Source organism: Castor canadensis, chromosome 10, assembly GCF_047511655.1.
Source record: "Castor canadensis chromosome 10, mCasCan1.hap1v2, whole genome shotgun sequence".
Classification (NCBI taxonomy): Eukaryota; Metazoa; Chordata; class Mammalia; order Rodentia; family Castoridae; genus Castor; species Castor canadensis.
In genome coordinates this window covers 113,018,834-113,042,259 of record NC_133395.1, presented here as the reverse complement: position 1 = coordinate 113,042,259, position 23,426 = coordinate 113,018,834, and the positions used below count along the sequence as shown (strand labels likewise).

Below are 23,426 nucleotides of genomic sequence, written 5' to 3'. Positions count from 1 at the left end.
TTCTCAGCCACAGGCAGTACCATCACCCACTCACAAGGACACTTAGAAAAATTATGGAAGGGGGTTCTGTTTTGAGTTGTAACAATTGTGGGGAGCTGGCATGTAGTGTACAGTCTCACACAAGAAATTGTCCCTTCCCAAGCACCATTAAAGAACCTATCTAGAAAGACAAGTCATTTGTTCATCTTGACAGAAAAGCAAAATGAAATTTAGAGAACAAAGTATCTTGCCCAAGTTTACCCAGCTGGTTAGGAGGCAGAGTTGGGACAAACCCCAGGTTTTCTGGCTTCCTTTCTCTATTATACCATAAGGAAAGGTGGTAACAGCAGCAAGAGGGTTGGAGAATTTGGTTTCTTGTGCTTTCACTATGTCTTAGACCTGGATCAAATATTTGCATACCATATAACACTGAATCCACACAAAGACCCTGAAAGGAATCTAAGTCACAGAAAAGGAAACCATCTTGTTGGAGGCTATAAAGCATGGAAGTGACAAGCCTTCAGTTCTCACTGAGGTATGTCCTATTGAAGAGGGGAAGTACTGTCAACACCTCACAGAGGAATGCTGGAGAGTGAGGAGGGGGAAGTTAAGGACTAAGCCATTCCTCCTGACTCCTTTGTCACAAAACACTAGCCAGGCATGGTGGTGTGTGCCTATAGTCCCAGCTACTTAGCAGACTGACGTAGGATTACTTGAGCCCAGGAATTCAGGGCCAGCCTAGAGAACATAGGGAGAACCCCAACCCCCACCCCAAAAAACGAGAGAAAGAAAAGAAAAATATGTTCCTCTTTTCATGGCCTGAAAAAAAACCCTGTTTCTCACCTGAGAGCCTTTGCAGATACAGGTCTCTCTGCCAGGAGTGCCCTATTCCTGTTTCCCCAGCATCTGCTCTTCACCTGACTAAATCCTACCTGATAAGTCTCACCCAAGGGGCCATCTGCTTCCTTGAACTCCCTAGTTGGGTTAGGCACGCCTGTGTGTTGTATGGCCCTAGGACTAAGCCAAGGAACCAACCACACTATACTAAAACTGACTCTTCCCTAGGCTGGTCCCCAACTGAGCATGTAGTCTGTGTGGGAAGGAGTCAAGCCAGATGAGCTGTAGCACTTGACATTGTGTCTGACATTGTGCTGGAAGCACAGATATACTAATACCTCCTCATCCTGCAGGTCCCTGCTTGACTACAACTCAGGAGACCCCAGTGCCTTCTCCTTCCAACTGCAGTGTTACATTTGTTTCTCCAGTGAGACTTCTGAAAAAACAAATTGGATCATGTCATTACCCACTCAAAATCCTCCAATGGCTTACAGGCAGAATGTGTAACCTATAACCACTCCAATGGGGGTATTTTTGCTCCTAGTCCATTGTCATAAGGCTTGGCCAGATGATATATTTTGGCCAATGGAATATGAGAAGTGACATGCACGGCAATGCTGTAGTTTCATGAGCTGTCATGAATTCCACCATTACTTCTTCCTTCTGCCACCAGGAAAGCAATCTCTCAGAGAAGGGAATGTCTTTCAGTGTCTATCCCAGATCCTGGGACAAATGGGATGTGGAACAGAGCAATAACTAACTCATGAAGGTCACATAACCACATAGGTTTGGGGGAAAATGTTTGAAATTACTGTAGCTATTCCTTAAGGTTTTCCACGAGACTTTCTGTCACAGTGCTTATCAGAATTGGTTATTGTAGGACACTGAGATTTGGTCATTACTGCTGTATAACCTACCAAAAGCTGTCTATCACAAATACTCAAGGGCTGATGGAGTAGCTCAAGTGGTAGAACATCTGCCTAGCAAATGTGAGGCCCTGAGTTCAAACCCCAGAACTGCCAAAAACAAACAAAAAAAAAACCCCACTCAAATCCAAAGTCATCACCACAATCTGCATGGCCCTACATCACCTGACCCCCTTATTGGTCCTCCAGCCTAATTTTCAATCAGTTTTCATTCTGTTCTAACTGTACTGACCTCCTGACTACTTCTCAAACATGCCAGGAATATTTCTGCTTCTGAACCTTCCATTGTCCTCCCCTTTGCCTAGAATGTATCCAGTATGTGTGGTCTTCTCTATCAGCCCTAGCTGACATAGCACCATCTATCATTCTCTTCCTTTACCCCATTTATTTTTTGTTTATATCACTTATTATTGCCTAACATTACATTACATATTAATATAATTATTTCTTGTCATCTTCTTCCACCAGGAAGCAAGCTCCATGTTCAGGGAGTTCATCTGTCTTATCTATTTCTGAATCCCTGGGACAGAACCTGCACACTGCAGGTATTCAATAGATATTTATTGATTAACTCAAAGCATGATCATCAGCTTACACTAGGTTGTAAGCTGCCTGAGGGCAAAACATACGATCCTCTAAGACAGATCGTACTTTTCAAACTGGCCATGGCAACATCTCCTATTTACATTTCTTTTTTCAATCTTACAGTCCCCCATCTTGAATTTGGGTGGACCTTTTCTGATTCAACCAATATGGCAAAAGTGGTGCCAAATAAAGCTAGGCCTTCAAATGCCATGTACTCTTCCTTGTTCTCTTGCAATGCTTGCCCTTTGAGCCCAACTGTCCCATTATAGAGAGCCAAAACTATCCTACACAAAAAGACTATATGAAGAGGTCACCTGTGGGGTTGCAGCTGACAGCCCAGCTAAGGTATTTCCTAAAGGAGTCTCTTGTTGGGTCCACAATGAAATCAGAATAGCAACCTCAGACTGATGTTTTTCATATCATGATATTGGGCAAGTTGAGAGGCTGCTACCTAAAAAAAGCAATAATTGTTTCAAATATAATGAAAGTGGAAGCAAAGGCACAAAACTTGGAACTCTTTTACAAAGTCTTTAGACTGAAACTTTGTTATCAATAACTCTGATTTCTTCTTAAGCCTCAATTTTGCCAGCACACATATATGCATGTGCAAAAGCAAAAATGGATCTTTCACTTGTATGAGCTCCTCCTCAGGGGATTTAGCATGTATTCACATGGCATATGTTCTTGTAAGAGTAACAAAAGTACTTTATCCTCAATTGGTTAAGACTGCGATCTTACTCCAACTTGCCATCTGTCACCTGCCTCTTCTCATCAGGTGACACTCATATAGTCATAGGCATTACAGGGATCTGGTGAAGGAAGAGTTGAGTTGGAGATCTATTTGGTTTGCATGACAGGGCTACATGTATGCCTTATTCCCATACATAGTTGTTGCTGGTTAGAAATACTGGCAAAGCTTTTGCATATGTCTGAGGGAATAACCTCAATGCTGCATGGTATTGTATCTCATGTGCTTACTGATCCCTTAACTTAATGGCAGGATATCCATCCTCCAGCACTTGCCAATATACAACACTTTCTTACCTGCACACAGGCCCCCTTTTCTAGTGACATCTTCCACAGCAGTCCCACCTGCACATTACTGTTTGCCTACTGAATTTCATCTTTGCTCATGCTTCTCCAGTGGCAAAATGGCCTCACTCAATCTCATTTCTTCAGGTCATTTAATTTCTTACTCCTTTGACACAAAATACTGGTCAGTGAAAAAAAAGCATAAAATACCCATCAAAAAGAAGATACCAATTACAAATTGGCTAATGAGTATCTTGAAAGAAAACTTAAGATTAGTTAATGTGTAGAAAACTTGAAATGCCCCAAAGTCTCATAGTTCATACATGAAAGTAATTTGATAGTTTCCCCAGATTTGACCATATGCCTAACAATGGCATAACTACTAGTTACTAGTAACAAGTAGTAAAAAATGAAAGAAACTCCTCTATGCTGTCAGTAATAAAAATCACTTTTCCAGCATCCATTCTGAAGTTGTGGTTCTCACTGGTGCTTCTGCAAGGTACTGATGCCCGGGTCCCAGCCACTCTGACTTAGCAGGCCCAGGGAGCATTCTGAGCAACAGCATTCTCAACAGCTCTCAAATATTCTACTACCAGAAAGGAATGACTCATCTTTCTGCTATTTCCATAGAAAATATTACAAAATCATCATCACATGATAAGCAGATTAACAAGCATTCAGCCAAAAACTATAAGAAGCAAGATTATACAGCATGTTAGGCAGTTAATTAAACCAATTTTTAAATACTAATAATTTCATGTTTATTTTCTGGATGTTGTCATGTTTGTGGTATGTTTGTTATATAAATGGTACTTTTAACTTTTAGATTAAATAATGTGCTGTGATTTCTTTTCTACGCAGAATCTTGCATTCTCTTTCATGAAGTATATCTCCCCAAAACTGTAGAAGCTTGAGTCTCCTCTCCAGGGAAAAGAACAATTTTTTTGTATATTGTTTTTAAAAATAGGTAGATTCTATTAAACAAATAAGATTTGGAAAAGAAAGAAAAACTCTGTGGGTAATAAACCCAAACTATTCTCAAGCAGATAGACACAGAATTAGCATTTATCAATCAATCCCACAGGTCTGTTACATTTGCTTCTACACCCAGCACTGAACACTAAGCATAGCCTGACACATGGAGGCACTGGACAGACATGTTCCATGCATTCTTCCTCATTTACCTCCTCCTCTACTTCTAGATATATATTTCAGTTATGCAGAATACAAGTTTTATAATATCAAATTTTATTTTTTACTTAAACTGCATCCCTATGACATAGTCACTAAAAGAGACATTTATGAAGACTGGGTAATAACACCATGAATGGTATAATGTTTAGGAGATGGGACCTAAAATCGTACACACCAAGTGACTCCAACCAAATTAAAACAAAATCTGTATTTAGCAAAGAAAAAAGTCTAGAAGAAAAACAAATGACAGCAATGTTAACAGTAGTAGTAGTATTTGGGTATAAAACTATGGATTATATTTTTTTGTTCTTTCTATACTTCCCTATTTTCCAAATTATCTTGAATGATCTTGTACTGCTTTTACAATTGCTGAATCAGTCAGGATCCCAACAAGAAATAAATGATACAGGCAAACAAGGATAATTCGAAGAGGGCCTGGTTAAAAGGGATGATTTCAACTGGAGGTGGGAACATAGCTTCGACCATCTGAAACTCCACAAATGCAATTCTGTCTGACCAAGCTCAGAACTCATAAAGGTTTTTTCCACTTTCACCCATATTCCACCAACCAGAGGAGTCACATGGTCACACTCAACTTCAACAGAACAGAAAGCATAATTTAATGTGCCCAGTGGTAGGAAAAATGGAATATTTATGGACATCACTAATGACTATCACAGGGCAGCCCATTCTTTTTACATGCCTGCAAATGGAAGGCTCTGACAGGAAGCTCTAAGGAGCACAGGGTCTGCTTGAAAATGAAAATCATTTCCCCAGGAAGAAACACCCTCTCTCCACTACCTTAGACACATGAGGGTGAGGTCATGAGGGAACTTGACCAGGGAAAAAACAATGCCAACTCTGGAAAGCTGAGGGTCACCATCTGGTTCTGAGAGGGCAGCTCGGCATTTACACTTGGTATGTAGAGATTCTTAAGTAAAAAGGAAAAGTTGGTTTATCTCAGAAAGAAGACTTGTGCTATAATTCTGGCTGGGCAGGCTGAATGCAGAAGCGCACCACAGGCTGATCTCCTTTAGCTTGCTAAATTCTGGTATATTGTACAAAGACAATCAATAGTGAAAACATTTTTAAGTCAGTCTGGAAGAAAATTTTCACTGAAGGCATCTGAAAAAAATAGCTCACAAAAGGGGCCAAATTAACAGGTACTGGGATCTGGCTGCACCCAGGGTGACTTCATAACTGCTGCTGGGAAATACACCCCCTATAGAGGGCAAATAAAAGGCCACTGAAACACTGAGCCAGGGGGCTCCTAATACCTCCACAGCCCCTGCCAAAGAATCACAAATCTCTAAGTAACCAGACTGCAGGAATGAAGGTCAGAGATTACAGACAACACAGGAGACGAGCAATCTCCAATGCTTCTAGCACCAGGAAGCTGCTATGCCTCCCACCTTGGGCAGCAATTTCCTTCTGAAATAGTGCAGCTCCTTTTAAAATTATATGTTGCTTCTCTTCCCTCCCTAAGAACTTCTGAATGCAATGACTACAAGAAAGCTGTTCACTAAAAAGAATCACTAAGAATTTCTTCCTCTTTCTTCCTTGTGTTCCCACCAAAGTCACATCTTTGTTCAGCATATCATTCCCTCACTTGAACAGGGTAGGGGCTACAGACCACTACTGACTTACAAAGTATCGAATGTTGTGGACTGAATTGTGTCTTAGTTCCCTCTAAATCCATATACTGAAGCCCTAGCCCACAGTGTGATAGCATTGGAGGTGGGGCTTAGGAAGAGGTAGGTAAGATCATTTAAATAAGATCATAAAGGTAGGCCCTAATCCAACAACACAAACATCTTTACAAGAAGAGACACCTAAGATCTCTCCATAGCACAAAGGAAAGGCCATAAGAGGACACAGTAAGAAGATGACTGTCTACAAACCAGAAAGGGATCCCTCATCAGAAACATACCATAAAGGTACCTTGTTCTTGGACTTCAGCTTCCAGAACTGTGAGAAAATAAATTTCTATTGATTAAGCCACCTAGTCTATGGTATTTTGTTGTGGCAGTTTAAAAAGACTAATATAGTGAATGTATTAGTTACCTATTGCTATATAACAAGTCATCCTAAAACTTAGTGGCTTAAACCAATAATAATTATTTCTTCGCTTACATGGTTTCATGGATCATGAATTAGGGGAGGGCTTAGCTAAGCAGTTCTCATGTGGGGCCTCTCACATCAGATCTCAGTAGAAGTGCTATCCCCTATAGGCTAACCAAGGTTTGAGGATCTACTTCCAAAGGAGCTAGCAATTTACTGCTGATTGTTGGCCAGAGGCTTCATCTCCTCTCCACATGGGTCTCCCATAGCAAAGTGACTGGCTTCCCCAGAGCAAAGAATCCAAGAGACTAAGGTGAAGATCAAGGCTCAGAAGTCACATATCATTACTTCTCACAGGAAGGGCTATCCCAGTTCTGTGTGGGAGAGGCCAATACAGGAACATGAAGACCAGGGGGTACTGGGACCCAACTTGGAGTCTAGCTCCCAAGGAGTCAAAGAGACTGACCATCAGACACTATGGGTGTATCAGATGTGATTAATACTCCACTCAACACCCACCCAACTTCTAACTGGACAGGAACTTCTAAGGAACTGCCTCCTAGGAGCAGCCCTCAGCTAATGACTTATAGTAGTGTGTTACTGCCCCAGCTCCTTTCCTATTAGATAGAATAACTCCACAATGTATGTATTACACTGACTTCCAAAGTTCTCTAAAAAATTATATTTCAGTTGCCCTAATGGTAAGTGGCTTGGTGACACACCTGGTACTGACTGCCTTCTTGTCCCTGTTTTACTTCCCCACTTCCCTACAGTTGTTTCCAAGGTTCACCTTGTAAATAACTACTTGTACTCACATCACCAACTCAGGGTGCTGGGAACCCAGCAAAATTACTAAGAGGTTTCCTGTATTTGTAAAATTACTAAGAGGTTTCCTGTATTTGTGAGGTTTTCTTCTAGCCAGAGATATAGAGTATATGCACATAAGACAACCTGCATAGCCTCAAAACGCAAGATATAAACTAATATTAGCATTCCCTAAACAGAATACTAGGTTTAGCAAAACCTCAGTTGGCAAGGCCTACACCACATGAAAAATATAGGATTCATGTATGAATAATAAAAGTGATATTCTATTTATTTTTAAAATACAGTAAGTAAAATTTCTGGAAATCACCTGCTTACAAAACAAATTTGCTCCTAAATGACCTCCCTCAATTATCCTGTAGTCACTGCTTGGGTGCCAGACTCTGACAACAGTTTCCTACAGACTGGACATTGGTGATAATAGCAAAAGAATTACAGACCCACCCAATATTAAATCACATATATTCATACAACTTGCTTACAACATACAACCTTACAACTTGCTTTAAATCTTTTGGCTTGTATAACAGAAAAAAAAAAAACCTTAAAAACTTCAATATTGTATTTAAAGTTACCTTTAGCGAAATAAATACTCACATGTTTCTCTTTATTTCACAACCTCCCTACAAAAAAAGAACAGGTCTCAAGCAAAGGACCTTCAGCAGACAAAAATAACCAGCTAGAATTGAATACTTGTTTTCACAGAAGTTCTACAATGGCAGGTGAGAATGGCTTTTTATTTATAATACTGATAAAAGGATTCTATTCAAATAATTTTATTGAAGCTTAAAAAAACTAAGTTAATTCATAGAAAAACAGTATATACCAGGTAAAACCATGAAAGTAAATCCAAATGAGTGAAATGTAGGAAACATAGCATCAACCTCACTTAGAGGGGTGGTCAGGGCTGACAGGTTGTTTCACTTGATGAAAATGAGCTGTGTATCTACAAGATTAATGAACTTTTAAAATATGAATGCATAATATAACACCATATTATCTCAAAATCACATTAGACAAAGCTTCACCTGGCCAGATGGGGCAACATGCCCAAAGAGTGGGTCAAAGCAGAGGTGCTTACTTAAGAATGGGTGTCCTGGGGACAGGCTCCTTGGAAGAGGAACAAATGAAACAGGCAGAGGCCTTCATTAGTAGAAATGATAATCATTTGGGAGGAGGGGATAAGAGGCATTCTGGGCGTAGAATACACTGCTTAACATATGTGTGAACAAATCACACAACTGAAAACCACAGGTTCCTAAGCCCAGCAGCTCTAAGTTCAAATATGACTCCATGATCACTTGATCTTGGGCACATTATTAAAGCTTCAAAGCCTTGGTTCTCGATTGTAAGAAGGGGGTAATGAGAGATCCTCCCTAATCAGGTTGTTGTGTTAAATGAATTATTACATTTCAGTGCTTACATTAGTGCCTGCCACATAACAAATGCTAGACTTTTTTCTCTTTTTTTAAAATGTGCACATAACAGGAGCTTAGCAAAAGTTGTTTGAATTTGAATGAAGGAAAATAGTGATTTGATTGAGAAATAGCATTCAAATTAGCTAGCAGGATCAAAAGTCATTTGGTTCATTGACTTTACAATGTTAAAAAGAAATATAAATACATATATATATATACACCCTAGCAATCATAGGCTGATACAAACACCCATATTTTGCAGTGAAAAAAGCAGCACTAGGTCTAGAATTTAGTATTTGATTGCAATCTTCTACATTACTTAGCCTCTAATTCTTCTTTGGCTGAATGCCCATGTTGCCCAAAAGAGAGGCTCAGAAAGATTTTTATATTGCATTTCACTTATTGGGAGAAGTGTACACCAGCCAAGTCCCAGAAGAAAAGGTTAAATAATGTTCTACAGAAGTTTTTCAAACTTCAATGGCAACCCAATATTAGTCAATAAAATTAATTTAGCAGGTTGGAACTTCAATTTTAATAAAAATAAATAGAATAAAAATATTAGTGCAATGCACATATGAGGAAAAACAGTTGCTACATACACTCACCCGCCCTTGTTTGCTATGCAAATATATTTCTTATTGTTATATTTCATGTTTAAAAATTCAAAACACAGACTATGGCTCCTTTAAGGTTTCTCTTCATTAGTTGTTATTTGTTTGTTTCTTTAGCACTTATCCATCCATTCTCCCTCCACAACTGAATTCTTTGAAGTCATGTTTGTCTTGTTCATCATTTGTAAAGAAAATTCACACCATGACTGACACATGGCAGATAACTCAAGTGCTGATCAAATAAAAGAGATTTGAGTTACTCCACAAGCCCACCAACCCAGAGGCCATCCACTTCTCACGTAACATACTTGTTTTTACTGCAAAATAAAGGATAAATGCATTTCTCCTTTTCTGTGTCCTTTCACTGTCTTTAACTATGGGATTTGAATGGGCCACTGACATTGATCTGTGCTCTAACAAGTGCTGTGGGCAGGGCTTTCACATACACACCGTATTCTGCCCCAGCAGAAAAGGCACCATCCTCTACATACAGAAGCGGCTACTCAGGCCCCAAAGAGTAACTAAACTTACCCAAAGTAACAGAACCACCAAGTGTCTCTAACCCAATAGCACTGCCCTGTGCAGTTTATAGGTCCTTAATACAAAAGAACTTGTGTGCATCCTACAATGGGAGATTGAGTCTAAGTGAAACTGTGGCCCATTTACACAGTACAATGAACTCATAAGGAAAGCAAGTGTGATAACATTTTCCCCAGGCCCTAGATTCCTGCCTGTGTCACTAATGTCACCTATCCAGGTCCAACTTAGATAAAGCTCCTTCCCAGTGGACCTCTCTGCTTTCTAGCAATTCATGAAACAAGAGGGACAACCCTGGCAATTTGCCCACAATAAATATCCACTGAGTTACACAACCACACATTTTTTCCCTCCACACTTAAATAATTCTGGTATTAAAAAGACTGATCACCCAGTTACTCAAAAGGTGGAGATCAGCATCTATATCACCCTATACCAAGATTAACTCAAAATGGATCAAGGATCTTAATATCAGACCCCAAACTCTTAAGTTGATACAAAAAAGAGTAGGAAATACTCTGGAGTTAGTAGATATAGGTAAGAACTTTCTCAATGAAACCCCAGCAGCACAGCAACTAAGAGATAGCATACATAAATGGGACCTCATAAAGCTAAAAAGCTTCTGTTCATCAAAAGAAATGGTCTCTAAACTGAAGAGAACACCCACAGAGTGGGAGAAAATATTTGCCAACTATACATCAGACAAAGGACTGATAACCAGAATATATAGGAAACTTAAAAAACTAAATTCTCCCAAAACCAATGAACCAATAAAGAAATGGGCAAATGAACTAAACAGAACCTTCTCAAAAGAAGAAATTCAAATGGCCAGAAAACACATGAAAAAATGCTCACCATCTCTAGCAATAAAGGAAATGCAAATTAAAACCACACTAAGATTCCACCTCACCCCTGTTAGAATAGCCATCATCAGCAACACCACCAACAACAGGTGTTGGCGAGGATGCGGGGAAAAAGGAACCCTCTTACACTGTTGGTGGGAATGTAGACTAGTACAACCACTCTGGAAAAAAATTTGGAGGCTACTTAAAAAGCTGGACATCGATCTACCATTTGATCCAGCAATACCACTCTTGGGGATATACCCAAAAGACTGTTACTCCAGAGGCACCTGCACATCCATGTTTATTGCGGCACTATTCACAATAGCCAAGTTATGGAAACAGCCAAGATGCCCCACCACTGACGAATGGATTAAGAAAATGTGGTATCTATACACAATGGAATTTTATGCAGCCATGAAGAAGAATGAAATGTTATCATTCGCTGGTAAATGGATGGAATTGGAGAACATCATTCTGAGTGAGGTTAGCCTGGCCCAAAAGACCAAAAATCGTATGTTCTCCCTCATATGTGGACATTAGATCAAGGGCAAACACAACAAGGGGATTGGACTATGAACACATGATAAAAGCGAGAGCACACAAGGGAGGGGTGAGGATAGGTAAGACACCTAAAAAACTAGCTAGCATTTGTCGCCCTTAACGCAGAGAAACTAAAGCAGATACCTTAAAGCAACTGAGGCCAATAGGAAAAGGGGAACAGGTACTAGAGAAAAGGTGAGATCAAAAAGAATTAACCTAGAAGGTAACACCCATGCACAGGAAATCAATGTGAGTCAATGCCCTGTATAGCTATCCTTATCTCAACCAGCAAAAACCCTTGTTCCTTCCTATTATTGCTTATACTCTCTCTACAACAAAATTAGAAATAAGGGCAAAATAGTTTCTGCTGGGTATTGAGGTGGGGGGAGAGGGAAGGGGTGGAGTGGGTGGTAAGGGAGGGAGTGGGGGCAGGGGGGAGAAATGAACCAAGCCTTGTATGCACATATGAATAATAAAAGAAAAATGAAAAAAAAAAAAGGTAGAGATCAGGAAGATGGCAGCTCAAGGCCAGCCCAGGCAAAAAGTTCATGAGACCTCCATCTCAACAAAAAAGCTGGGTACAGTGGCTTGTGCCTGTCATGTCAGCTATGGTGGAGGCAGAAGTAGGAGGATGGTGGTCCAGGCTGGCCCACAAAATAAAACATGAGACCCTAAATGAGAAATAACTAAAGCAAAAGGAGCTGGGGGCATGGCTCAAGTGGTAGAGCACCTGCCTAGTAGTAAGCACGAGACCCTGAGTTCAAATGCAAGTACCACCAAAAAACAAAAATTAAATTAAAAGTTCATTCATATAGTACATTTAAAAATATCTACAAATGTCTCCTCAAAATATTTTCTCCATGTGTTCTTGTCCCATAAACACTATTAAAGTTGAAGAAGGAAAGACTCATATCCTGAGATTGTGTTCTAACATGGTTAGACCCCCCCGCTGGGGCCTTGAATGACTCATATCAGGTCAGTTTGTCCATTTTTCTGCTGCACAGATCTCTGGACCACCATGTGGACAAAGGACCAACTTCTGAGAAAAATTCATTAACTCTTAAAAATTTCAGAAACTATGCACTGTGCCATGTGAGACCTGGGTTCACATGCATTTAGTCAGAGATTTTGAAAAGACGGTCAACTCTCTAATGTTTTTTATTCAAGTAAACATCATTTCAAAGTCCTACCAAATAAAAAAATCTGTCCATAGAAATTCTTCTTTTCAAAAAACAGGCACAAGCCCAATGACCTTAACATTATAGATATGGCTAAGTATAAACTCAGCTACAGAAAAATGTCCCTCTCCCAAAATGAAAATGTGCCTTTCCATGTCATTCAAGTCTGAAGTATTTACTACTAAGTGTGTGCTGGGCTATGTGGGACACAGAGGCAAAGCAGAGGACCCTTGCCTTCTAGGAGCCCCATGTCCTGAGAGAGACCCAAATGCAAGTCACATTTGAATCAGTAGTCTGAAGAGCCTGGGGATGGTGCAGACAAGCCCAGCAAGGTCACAATAGCATAAACACATCTCTAATTCCAACCACCCCAGAGGATCTGCAAAAGCTTCAGAGAAAAGACAGCATGTGAACAGGGCCTGCAAACATGCCAGGAACAGTAAGGCTTGAACATGGCTTATTAGGGAATGTATAGGGAGCAACAAGGAGAGGGAAAAGTGTATAGCTTATCACAGGGAACAGGTTTTCCTCTCAGGAGTAGAACGTAAAGGGAGAGGAATGGAGATGGAGTCCAGAAAAGAAGGGTGAAGATATCTCTGTGTATGGCACCCTGGCTGCACAGAAATCATCAAAGGAGCAGGTAGCACCTGGAGATTACAGAAGAATAAGCCTATCATGAATGAGAGGTAAACATGCCCCTCCCTGGTCAGAAGTCTCCCAAGAAAACAGTCCTCTTAACAGGGTCATACTGCCCCACGTGACCTTGCTCACTGCTTCAGAACTGGCAAAGCAAAAAGACATCTGGACTTGGCTAAGGAAGCAGAATTGCCCAGGAGAATGGCCAAGAATTCCAACGTCCTTGAGAATAGAACACAAAATTGTTTGAAGCATCTATTTATGTTCAGAAATTCATTTACCCATCCCTCTGTCCCTCCTCCATCCATCCATCCACCTACCTAGTCATCCATGGACCCACTCATCTATCTATTTACCCAACTACTCAACATTCACCAATCCTTCCATTCATTCACCCATCCATCCACCCATGCATTCATCCACCCACCCACCTACTTACTCATCTATCCACCTATTCACCTATCCTTTCATTCACCCAACTGTCCATCTATCTATCCATCCATCCACCTGTTCGTCTAATCCATTCACCCATCCATCCATGTATTCACTCATCTGGCACCTACTCATCCATCCATCCATCCAGCATCTATCTGTTCATCCATTCATCCATGCATTCATCCATTCATCATGCATTATTAATTATGAATCCATTCTACAAATTATCACCTCTTGGAATACTTGGAATTGTATCACTTTGTTTATTCAATGTAGTATTTTCATTTTAATATATAACTTCTGCCTCTTCCAGGGTAATGTAACCAAGGCTGTTCTGTATAAGGGGATTAATTATAATAATAGAAATAATAATAATGATACCATTTATTGAGAATTTGCCATGCCTCAGGTTATTTGCTGAGTGCTCACAAAGCTCCCCAAACACTACTACTTTACAAAGCTTAGACTACATGGGCACATTATGCTGAAGAAGCAAGGCCAGAATGGGATGCCTAGGCCTGTCTAGCCCCTGTCCATGTTCTCAGGAGAGGGAAGGTGGCTAGAGAGAGGCACCTGAGTTTTATTCATCTCTGATTTCTTCCTGCCTGTGGAATATGAAGACCCTTATCTGTCTTTCATTTCCGTTATGTTTCTCCTTCAAAATCTTCAAAGCATTTCCAAAAAGCTTAGACCTTTAATATAAAAAGTAGAAAATGAAAGGGAAAAACTAGAAAATGATAAATTTTGTTCCAAGTAGACAAACTACATCTTACCTCACCAGAGTTCTAAGGGGATTTTCATGCTTTTGTTTTAGTTTTTCTTTTCCCCAGGGATGACTAGACGTTTTTCTGTGCTTTCTTTTTTCCCCCAAGTAGGGAGGCAAGCACACAAAACTGAACGTCCCCAGAGAAGGTCAAGTCTGCTTCTATCCCTGTGTGTGCTTTATGTGTCTCCATATAAGAAAAGGAGGGGAGGGAGAAGGAGACTGAGATTTTTTTCAAGACAGCCATTTCAGTTACTAAAATAACATGAAGACCAGCACTCATTCAAACCTCAGACACCATCCATCTTCCCCTTAACTGGAGTTCTGGTAAATCCCAGAGTACACCAGGAAGTACATGAGGATGTCCTATAAAAACCAGAAACTCAATAAGCTAGGACAGAGCTTGTCATACCCACCCTACAAACCACTCCTCAGCCACTGAGGGCCCTGCCCTGGGCCACAGTGTGAGAGGTTCCATTCCATCCTTGCTCCTTCTCTGAATCCCACAAACACCAGGAAGGGGCCTGGATTCTGCCTCTGAATCATCTCCTGCGTGCCCATTCTCTTAGTTCTCAACCTCATTTAAAACCGCCACAAGATTTCTTGCCCCTCACCCTCTTCCTCCACTCTGGGTGACCTGTACTGGCTACTGCTTGTGTTGTCTTCTTAAAACACGAATCTAGTAGATCTTGCCTTCGAGCTCCATCCACCCATGGTCACAGCTTCTTACTAGCACCTGTTACCTGCTGGCCTCTGCCCATCTCAACAATTCCATTTCCTTTCTCTCTGCACCCACATGCAATGCTTAGACCACCAGCCTCTATGCTACCTCCCTGTTCACCCCCCACAATATGCCCAGACTGCCCCTCCACTTGGCAAGCCCATTCCTGCTGTTGCCATGTTCTAATTCCACAGTCACCACTTTTCTGAGCTCTCCTATACCCCATGGCCTCCTGGGAAGATTACACTGGGTGGCTTCTCTCTCTACCTACATCATATATGGAGAAGTATTTCTGCCTGTTCTGAAGTCTGACTGTCTACTTGTTCCTCTGCATCATGAGCCTTTCAAGGCAGAGACTACAGATTAATTACTGTGTCCCGGCACCATGTGTGGCACACAAAGGGACAGAAAGAATGAAGAAAATGTCTGAGAGCCTTTCAGTATCTGAGGAGCACCTTTAGCCCATCACAGAAGCTAATCATCCCAGTGGTAACTATTTCTTAAATCTTTGGAAAAACCTGCTTTGGCTCTCAAGCATAGTCAAGCAGGACAATAAAATGAAGAGTGCTCACTATGTGCCAGGTTTTACTCACTAATCCAGAAACCTCAAATCTAAAATGTTCCAAAGTCTGAAACATTTTGAGCACAGACACGATGCTCAAAAATGTTTGGATTTCAGATCATATCAGATTTCAGATTTCCAGTTGATGTTCAATCCATAAATGCTATACAAATTTTTCAAAATCAAAAAACTCTAAAATCTGAAACATGCCTAATCCCAAGCATTTCAGATAATTAACACTGTAATATTCACAAGAAAAAAAATTTTACAATTATCTCCAATGTACAGATGAGAAAAATGGAGGCACAGAGAGGTTACATAACTTGCCAAAGATCACACAGAGTATAGTAGAGTCAGGACCCAACTGAGGCAATTTGGTTCCAAACCTATTAACTTTGTACTGTAATTCATCACTGATAATAGAAGGATAAAGAAGGAAGGGGTCTGATTTCATCCCTCTATTCCCAGAGATGACTGAGAAATGTTCATGCAAGGGCTTGTCTGATTTCTTTCCTCTGCTACCTCCATGTACATTAAATATTGGTTTGTAAAGAAGTAGAAGTGGTAAATGTTCCTCTATGCTGAGTTGATGGCATTAACTGCTTGAGTTCCTTACTTCTCACAACAGCCTCATGTCATGGATGTTACTGATCTCCCCATTTTACAGATGGGAACAGAAGGGCTCAGAAGGGCAAAGCCACATGCCTAAGTGACAGAGCCCATAGACAGTACACTGGGAATTCCCAGATCCACCCTCTCCCCCAGCTCTTCCTCTGATATTTATTTTTCATCTTTTTTGTAGCCATTCACTATTTCTCTGCAAAAAGTATGGATTTGATGCAGAAAAGGCTAGTTACAAATCAAATTCTATTATTATCATTATTTATGAAAAAAGGGAAATTTTCCCTCTTCCTTGAACCTGCAATACAGGCAAGGAAAGGTCATGTGTGACACTCAGCTTCGGCCAGCATCTTCATTGGGACATCCATCTCCAGCTTCAGCAGGGGGTCAGGAGTGAACAACCCAGCTCTGTCCACAACTGTGGCAGAGCTGAGCCGCAATCTGACTCTTGCTGCCACCCTGTGACAATCTGCAGCAATCGCAGGCAGGAAACACCAGGCAGAAGAGCAGGTGGAGACAGGGGCCCCTGACACCAATACCCCCAAAGAATTCCTTGGGTCTCTCCCTGACATTTTCTGAGCATGAGCAACTCAGAATGACCACATGATGGGGCTATCCCTGGCCCTCAGAGAAGCACACCCCAGCCATGGATGGGAAAGCCATGTGGCCAGCGGAGTGTTGGGGCCAAGGAAGATGGGAGAGTGATGGTAAGTATAAGGCACCTTAAAATCCCAAGGATACCTCACCTCTTTGCTGAGGCACCCAAGCTCACACACCCTCTCAGGAAAGTGTCCCAAGACTCCAAAGCAGACTTTTGGGTGCATAGTCAGACACTGTCATAGTCAGACACTCAGTGACACTGATGGCCCTGCTGCCTCAGTCCCTACCACAACCTTGCCTGTCCCCATAAGGGAGTGAGGAGTGCTCCCATTGCCCCAACAGGAGAGGTGTTCCGTGGAGCATTCTCCAGTGCCGCCCCCACCCCACACCCATTGTACTAGTTCTTCTGACATATTCTCTCCTAACATAGTGTAGGGTAAAAGATACTCAGACTTCATTTCTTTAGAACTAGAGTTGGAGAACCCAGTACCCTTGGAAAGGTCTTTCATGTTGGCCCAGTGCAGAACAGAGGGGGGTTCAGTTAGGTGTTTAGGGCTGGATGGATCTACACAAATCCCACACCCTGGCTCACTCCCTCTGTGATCTGGGCTGCCAGCCACCCTCCCTCAGCACTCACTGTTCCTGACCTGCAGTGAATTATCGTACCTGTCTCCTGATCCCCGTGGTTCTTGGGAGGATTAACTGGGAAGAATATGAATCCTTCCACACAGTAGTGAGCAATTATAAGCTCAGCCATTATATGCTATTGTCATAATTACTGTGTCTCACTCACACTTCAGGTTAAAGCTAATCAAGCTACCTCTTACCTCCTCCTCCTCTCCAGGACTCACTTACTGACTAGGGAACATTGAGCAAGTTACTTAGTTGCTTGTGCCTCACTTTTCCCATCTGATAGGCAGGCATAATAGAAGCATATTATCTCAGAAGGATGTTGTACAGCTGAAATGAAATACCCTAAGTTCAGGGCAGAGCTCCCTGCCTCTCAGCATCTTAAATGGGAGAAAGGGGAGCCCTTTTGAATGCAGGGTGTACAGAGGGGACACAAGCTGCAACAGAGGACAGTCTCAATACTCATAAGAATTCCTCTGCAGAGAAAATAGAGCTTCAGCTTCCTGACAACCCCAAAGGGGCTCCCATCAAGTAAACAACAGGATTCTCAATTTGTCCTCAGCAGGAGAAAGGAGAACAGTCTCCCTGCTAGACTAAAAACTATCTGTAACTGATGTTTCCTTCAGGAAGAGATAAAATTACATAGCAAAATAACAAATTATCAGTGGCAAGAGAGACTGGCCAAAAACTCATACGCAGTCTTGCGTATCAGCTACCTTGGAGGCGACCAAGAGGCAGAACACAAGAACGGGTCCTGTTTGGCTTTTGCACAGTTGGCTGCCTGCTCTGCAATTCCCTCTGCTTGAGCCAAGGCAGGGTGTGAAAACTAGCCAAGGTCTGTAAACAGTGGGGCCCTGCCCCATCCACCTTGCAGAAAAGGTGAAACTTCTAAGCATGTTCTAGGATCTCCATACTGGCCTCCCCTGGGGACCACCTTCATAGAACAGAGTGGTCCCACAAGTCCTCAGGAGGCAGTGGGGCTGCGGAGTTGACAAGGCTCAGTAGCTCCCTCCCACAGCTTACAAAGGGCTCCTATATCAATTCATCCTCACAGTAACTTTTTCCAGGCAGGGGCAATCAGCATCTCTTTTCTTAAAATAAGAAAAAGGCTCAAAGACTCAGTGACTTGCCTAAGACAGATACCCCATTCCATGGCCATTTCCATGGGCCTGCTAGATGTGTGAAGGTCTGTGTTGTGGCCCATGGTACTCACTCATGAAAGGGTCACACTAGGCTCCTCTCCCTTTCCTCACCTTCCTGGGTCAGATCATGGGAGGAGAATATCCACCAACTACCATGTTCTCTAGCTGACTCTCTCCTCCCCATAGAGGAATAAGAAGAGACTCAGACATAAGACACTGCTGCCCTGCCACTGGTCCTACATGGGCCAGGGGACAGGACTGGGGATACCTAACTGCTCATGTATAGCTGAGCCTCTGGCTTTCACAATGGGAAGGGTAGAAGCATCATTCAAGGGAGGCCTACCTTCATTCCATGATCTCTGGATGTATGGGCTGGCTCTGCACCAGACCTTGGACTCAAGAACTAGAGGCCAAGGTCACCTACAGTGCAATGAGGATACAGACTAGAAAGAAGGAAACTGACGGATCCATAACTCAGTTATATCTGGAACAGTTCCATCAAAGAAGTCCCAGGAAAGGCAGTGCTGACTGTGGGACTCAGGGATGGGGTTTTAACACCCAGGTGAAGAACAGGAGTCAAGGCTACAGGACTGTGGATGTCCTGGTCCTGAGCCATGGAGTGGGAAAAAACATATCTATTTAGATAATAATAACAACAACTGAAATTTTAGGAAGAAAATGTGACAGAGATTTCTTAAGGTGAAAACAGTGAGATTAGACCAAGCTGAAGAGAGAATGCGTGAAAAGGGAGATAAACTGAAATCATTCAAGATATAATGCAAAAAGAAAAACAATTAAACAGTAAGAGACATGGAGGTTAAAATGAGAAGCTCCAACATCCATCCAGAAGGAAATATGAGAGAGAACAATCAGCAGTATTACAAAAGATAAAGGTGAGATTCTTCCCTAATTGAAAGCAGATAGAGGTCTTCCTGTTGTGGAGTTGCCTGTCAGTCTGTTTCACTCAGCTGACCTCAGGCACTCACTTTATACTGTGTCCTGCACTGGACAATGAGGATGCAGACAGGCACAGCCAGTCCCTGCTTACAGATACTTCATCTCTGAGCCCTGAACCTGGAGCCCCAAACCCAGGGCCCTTGGGGACATGGTGATATGCACTGCAGGACACGGTTCTGCTGTTTACACCACCTTGGCATTCTGAAAGCACCTAAAATTGTTCCTTTTCTGTCTCATATATTTTAGAGATATTAAATGGTTAAGCAGGACACGTCCCTCAAAGAAAACTGCAATTCTTTATAGTATCTACAGACCTGTTTTGAAGCCAGCAGTAAACAGCTTCTAGTTTGGCATCCGGTAGGCTCCAAAAGTCCAAGTGTAAGCATCCAAGGTGCTTTCATTATCAGAATGTAACAACCAGGCCCCAGATACTATGTACAGCTCAAGTTCACGTTTGCAAATAGCCCCATTTACTCTGGAGTTTAGCGTTGCATAATTGGTAACTTACCTTATTTTAATTAGCTGTTGTTGATTCCTGTTATTACTGTTACCCTTAATTTATTTGACTGCTAAAATGAGTGCATTTGGGAGCTTAAGGAGGAAGCTTGCTTTCCCCCAGCCAGCTCTTAGATCGTAGTTTATCTTTCTAATTTAAAGCCAATCTTTTAGAATAGAAACTAATCTAAAATCTCAGACTCTAAGGATCCTATAAGCAGATACTTGAGGTAGAGGATGACACTCTAAGACCTCTCTCAACCATTGAGAGTAACTAAAACAAACAGACAACTGATCTCTAGAATATTTTAAAGTTTTGTTTGTATGAATGGTAGTTTTTTAGAAGAACCAAATTCCTACAGTCCTACGGTCTGAAGGTTGGAATAAACAATAAAAATAATTAAAATAACATTTACAATTATTGAACTCTTGCTGTTCAACTCTATGCTAAGCAGTCCACAGACATTACCTCACGTAATCCTAATAACTCCAATAAGTAGATATTATTTTTCTCTTAGCAATGTAAATCTTGAGTAACTTAAGTATTTGAACCCAGCAATGCTGGTCCCAGGGCCTTGATTTGATCCTCATGTTGACTGTCTCACAAATGGAGGGAGAAGAGGCTTGCTCATAGGGCTGCTGTGAGGAGTAAATAAGTGACTGTGAATGTGAACATTTTAAATGATGTCTGGCTCCTGGTCAAGATTAAACAAGCAATAATATGTTATCATCAACATCGGGCTTTGCCCTAGGGAACCACAGGAAGAAAAAGATGAGAAGGTCAAAAGGACCTCAAAAAGCCTGTGGAGCTATGGGAAGGGCCTAAGTGTAGTCCAAAAATAACTAGAAGCCAAGGCCAACTGTAACAACCACAAGTGAGGTACAAAGGACAAAGAAGATAAGACTGATAAAGTGAGTAGCAACTGAAGATCCAACTTGGAACCCATGACACAGCAAGAACTCAAAAGCTAAACTCAAGAACTTGCCTGGAAAAACAGAATTTAATAAGCTACTATTGGGACCAGGTGGGGGCATTTGGGGCAACAGAAAGAGGCAAAGACCAAGAAGAAACTGCAGGATGACTTCCTAGGAGCTCATGTACAGAGCAGAAGCATGGATCTAAATGGAGCACTGAGGGAAGGCCAGGCAGGGATGGGAGAGGAGCATCATAAATGGTCTAGGGTCCCCTCATCCATGTCTCTGCCATATTGATTCCTACCATCCATTAGGTCTCAATGAACTCCCATCTCACTGGCAAAGCCTCCTCTGACCCCAGGTCCTTAGGTCACCTGCTGTCAGCATTCCTCCCAGCACCACAGGGAAACATGAATGGATTAGTCTAATTACTTGAGAAATGCCTGATTCCTTCACTAGCCTAGAATATTCATGAAGATGCAGGCCCCATCTCATGTTGCTTGTCCTCACAACCCCAGAGCCAACAGGATATCTAGGACAGAGGAGCAACATGCAAAAATGTTTCTTGCGGAGAGGCACTAATGGCTCATCACTGTAATCCCAGCTACACAGGAGGCATAGGTAGGAGGATCAGGGTCCCAAGGCCAGCCCCAGGCAAAAATAAGGGACCCAGTTTGAAAAATAACTAAAACAAACAAACAAAAAAGAAAAGGGTGAGCGTGTGGCTCAAGTGGTAGAGTACCTGCCTAGCAAATGTGAGGCCCTGACTTCAAACCCCAGAACTGCAAAAAAGTAAATAAATGAATACATAAATAAATAAATGCTTACTGAATGGTGAATGAATGAATGAAACCATCAAGTCCATGCTATCTTCCCCTGTTCTTGCCAAAGACCAACCATGGTCCAAGGCAGCAAAGTTTTCTCTCTGGAGATACTCTCCACCTTCCCCCATATGTGACACAGAGAAATGTAGAAAGAATGTGTTATTGATGTATTTTGATATCCTAGACTAAAAGCTGCTACACAAGAAGCAAAGTCCTAATAGCCATCATCTCTCAAATGGATCCTGCACTACTCAAGGACTGAATTCAAGAACTTTTCAAAAGAACAGGATATACTCCTCTTCGTGCCCTGCCCCTCCTTCCCCTCTTACCCACAATCTTGCCCACCAAACAGAATCTGAGAAAGATGACAAACAGTACAGTGTCATTGCCATGCTGGTGCATAACTCCTCTATGACATACACACATGTAGTTCTATGGAGAAAGACTTCCTTTACCAAGTCCCAGAAAAAGCATCTCAAATGAGGCTTTGGTATGGGCTATGTCAACTTTCTGGAGGCACTGTGTAGTAAGCTCAGAACATATGGAGAGAGAAGGGTTACTGGTATGTTATTGTACCCAAGAAGCAGAACTGACCAAACAATTGGTTTCTAAACAATCATGAGACTACCTTAATATAACAACATCTTCTTAAAATGCATATGCCTGCATGTGTGCACACATAACACACATATACCTTTCATCTGCCTTACAGGGGACAGAGGGTAAATGCCTTCTCTTAGTTCTTGTAGGAACATAGGTAATGAGACCCCTACTAGCTGACAGTTACAACTGAGGACAAGGCCGACCTGGTGTGAACCTGACTTCTCCCTATGATCACCGACCTCTCAGCCTACATTCTCTCTGCCTGCAAAGTTCATTCATTCTCTACACTCATTTACTCCATAAATATTTATTGACAGTAACTGTTATGGAAGCCAAAACTACAGCCATGAAAGAGCCAAAGGTCTTAACTCTAGAAAGCAGACATTCTTGGGACAATCTCAGAATGAGACAAATACCACTGACCCTGCAAGATGGTGTATGATTCAAAGACAGTAAGAATTAAAATAATGCTTGCTGCCATTTTTTGAATTTCTACAACTGCCAGACACTGAGCTAAATTTTATACTTATGATTAATTTAATCTTCCAACAATTCTGTAAGATAGGGATCATTTAAAGAAAAAGAATAGGAAATAGAGAGCTAAGAAACTGCTCAAGGCCATACACAACCCACAGGTGGAACCAGAGTTGGGGCTCACTGCCAGCTTCCAATCCCATGAATTTCAACCCTCAGTTCCACAGCTTCCTTCTGGCCCAAATCCCCAGTTTCTGTGATGTGCGTGCCCCCTCTCCTGAGCTGCTCAGGTTACATCTTACCCTTCCCTCCCTGAGCTACCTCAGCTCTCCTTGCCTGGGCTGTGAACACAGCACACTTGTTGAATAAATGCTGGCTTTTTTTTTTAATTTGGCAGTTTAAAGCAATTAACGTCATTTAGTCAAGCATGTTATTAAGTCAACAGGCAAGGGAGGGTGAATCAGGGGAAATGAATATACT

General features: G+C 41.8%; 1 protein-coding gene across 2 annotated transcripts in view; it reads right to left on the bottom strand.

The window, feature by feature from the left end:
• The window catches only part of Cacna2d3 (calcium voltage-gated channel auxiliary subunit alpha2delta 3), a 903,262-nt gene that overhangs the window by 860,458 nt on the left and 19,378 nt on the right, over positions 1-23,426 (bottom strand). The window lies entirely within an intron of this gene.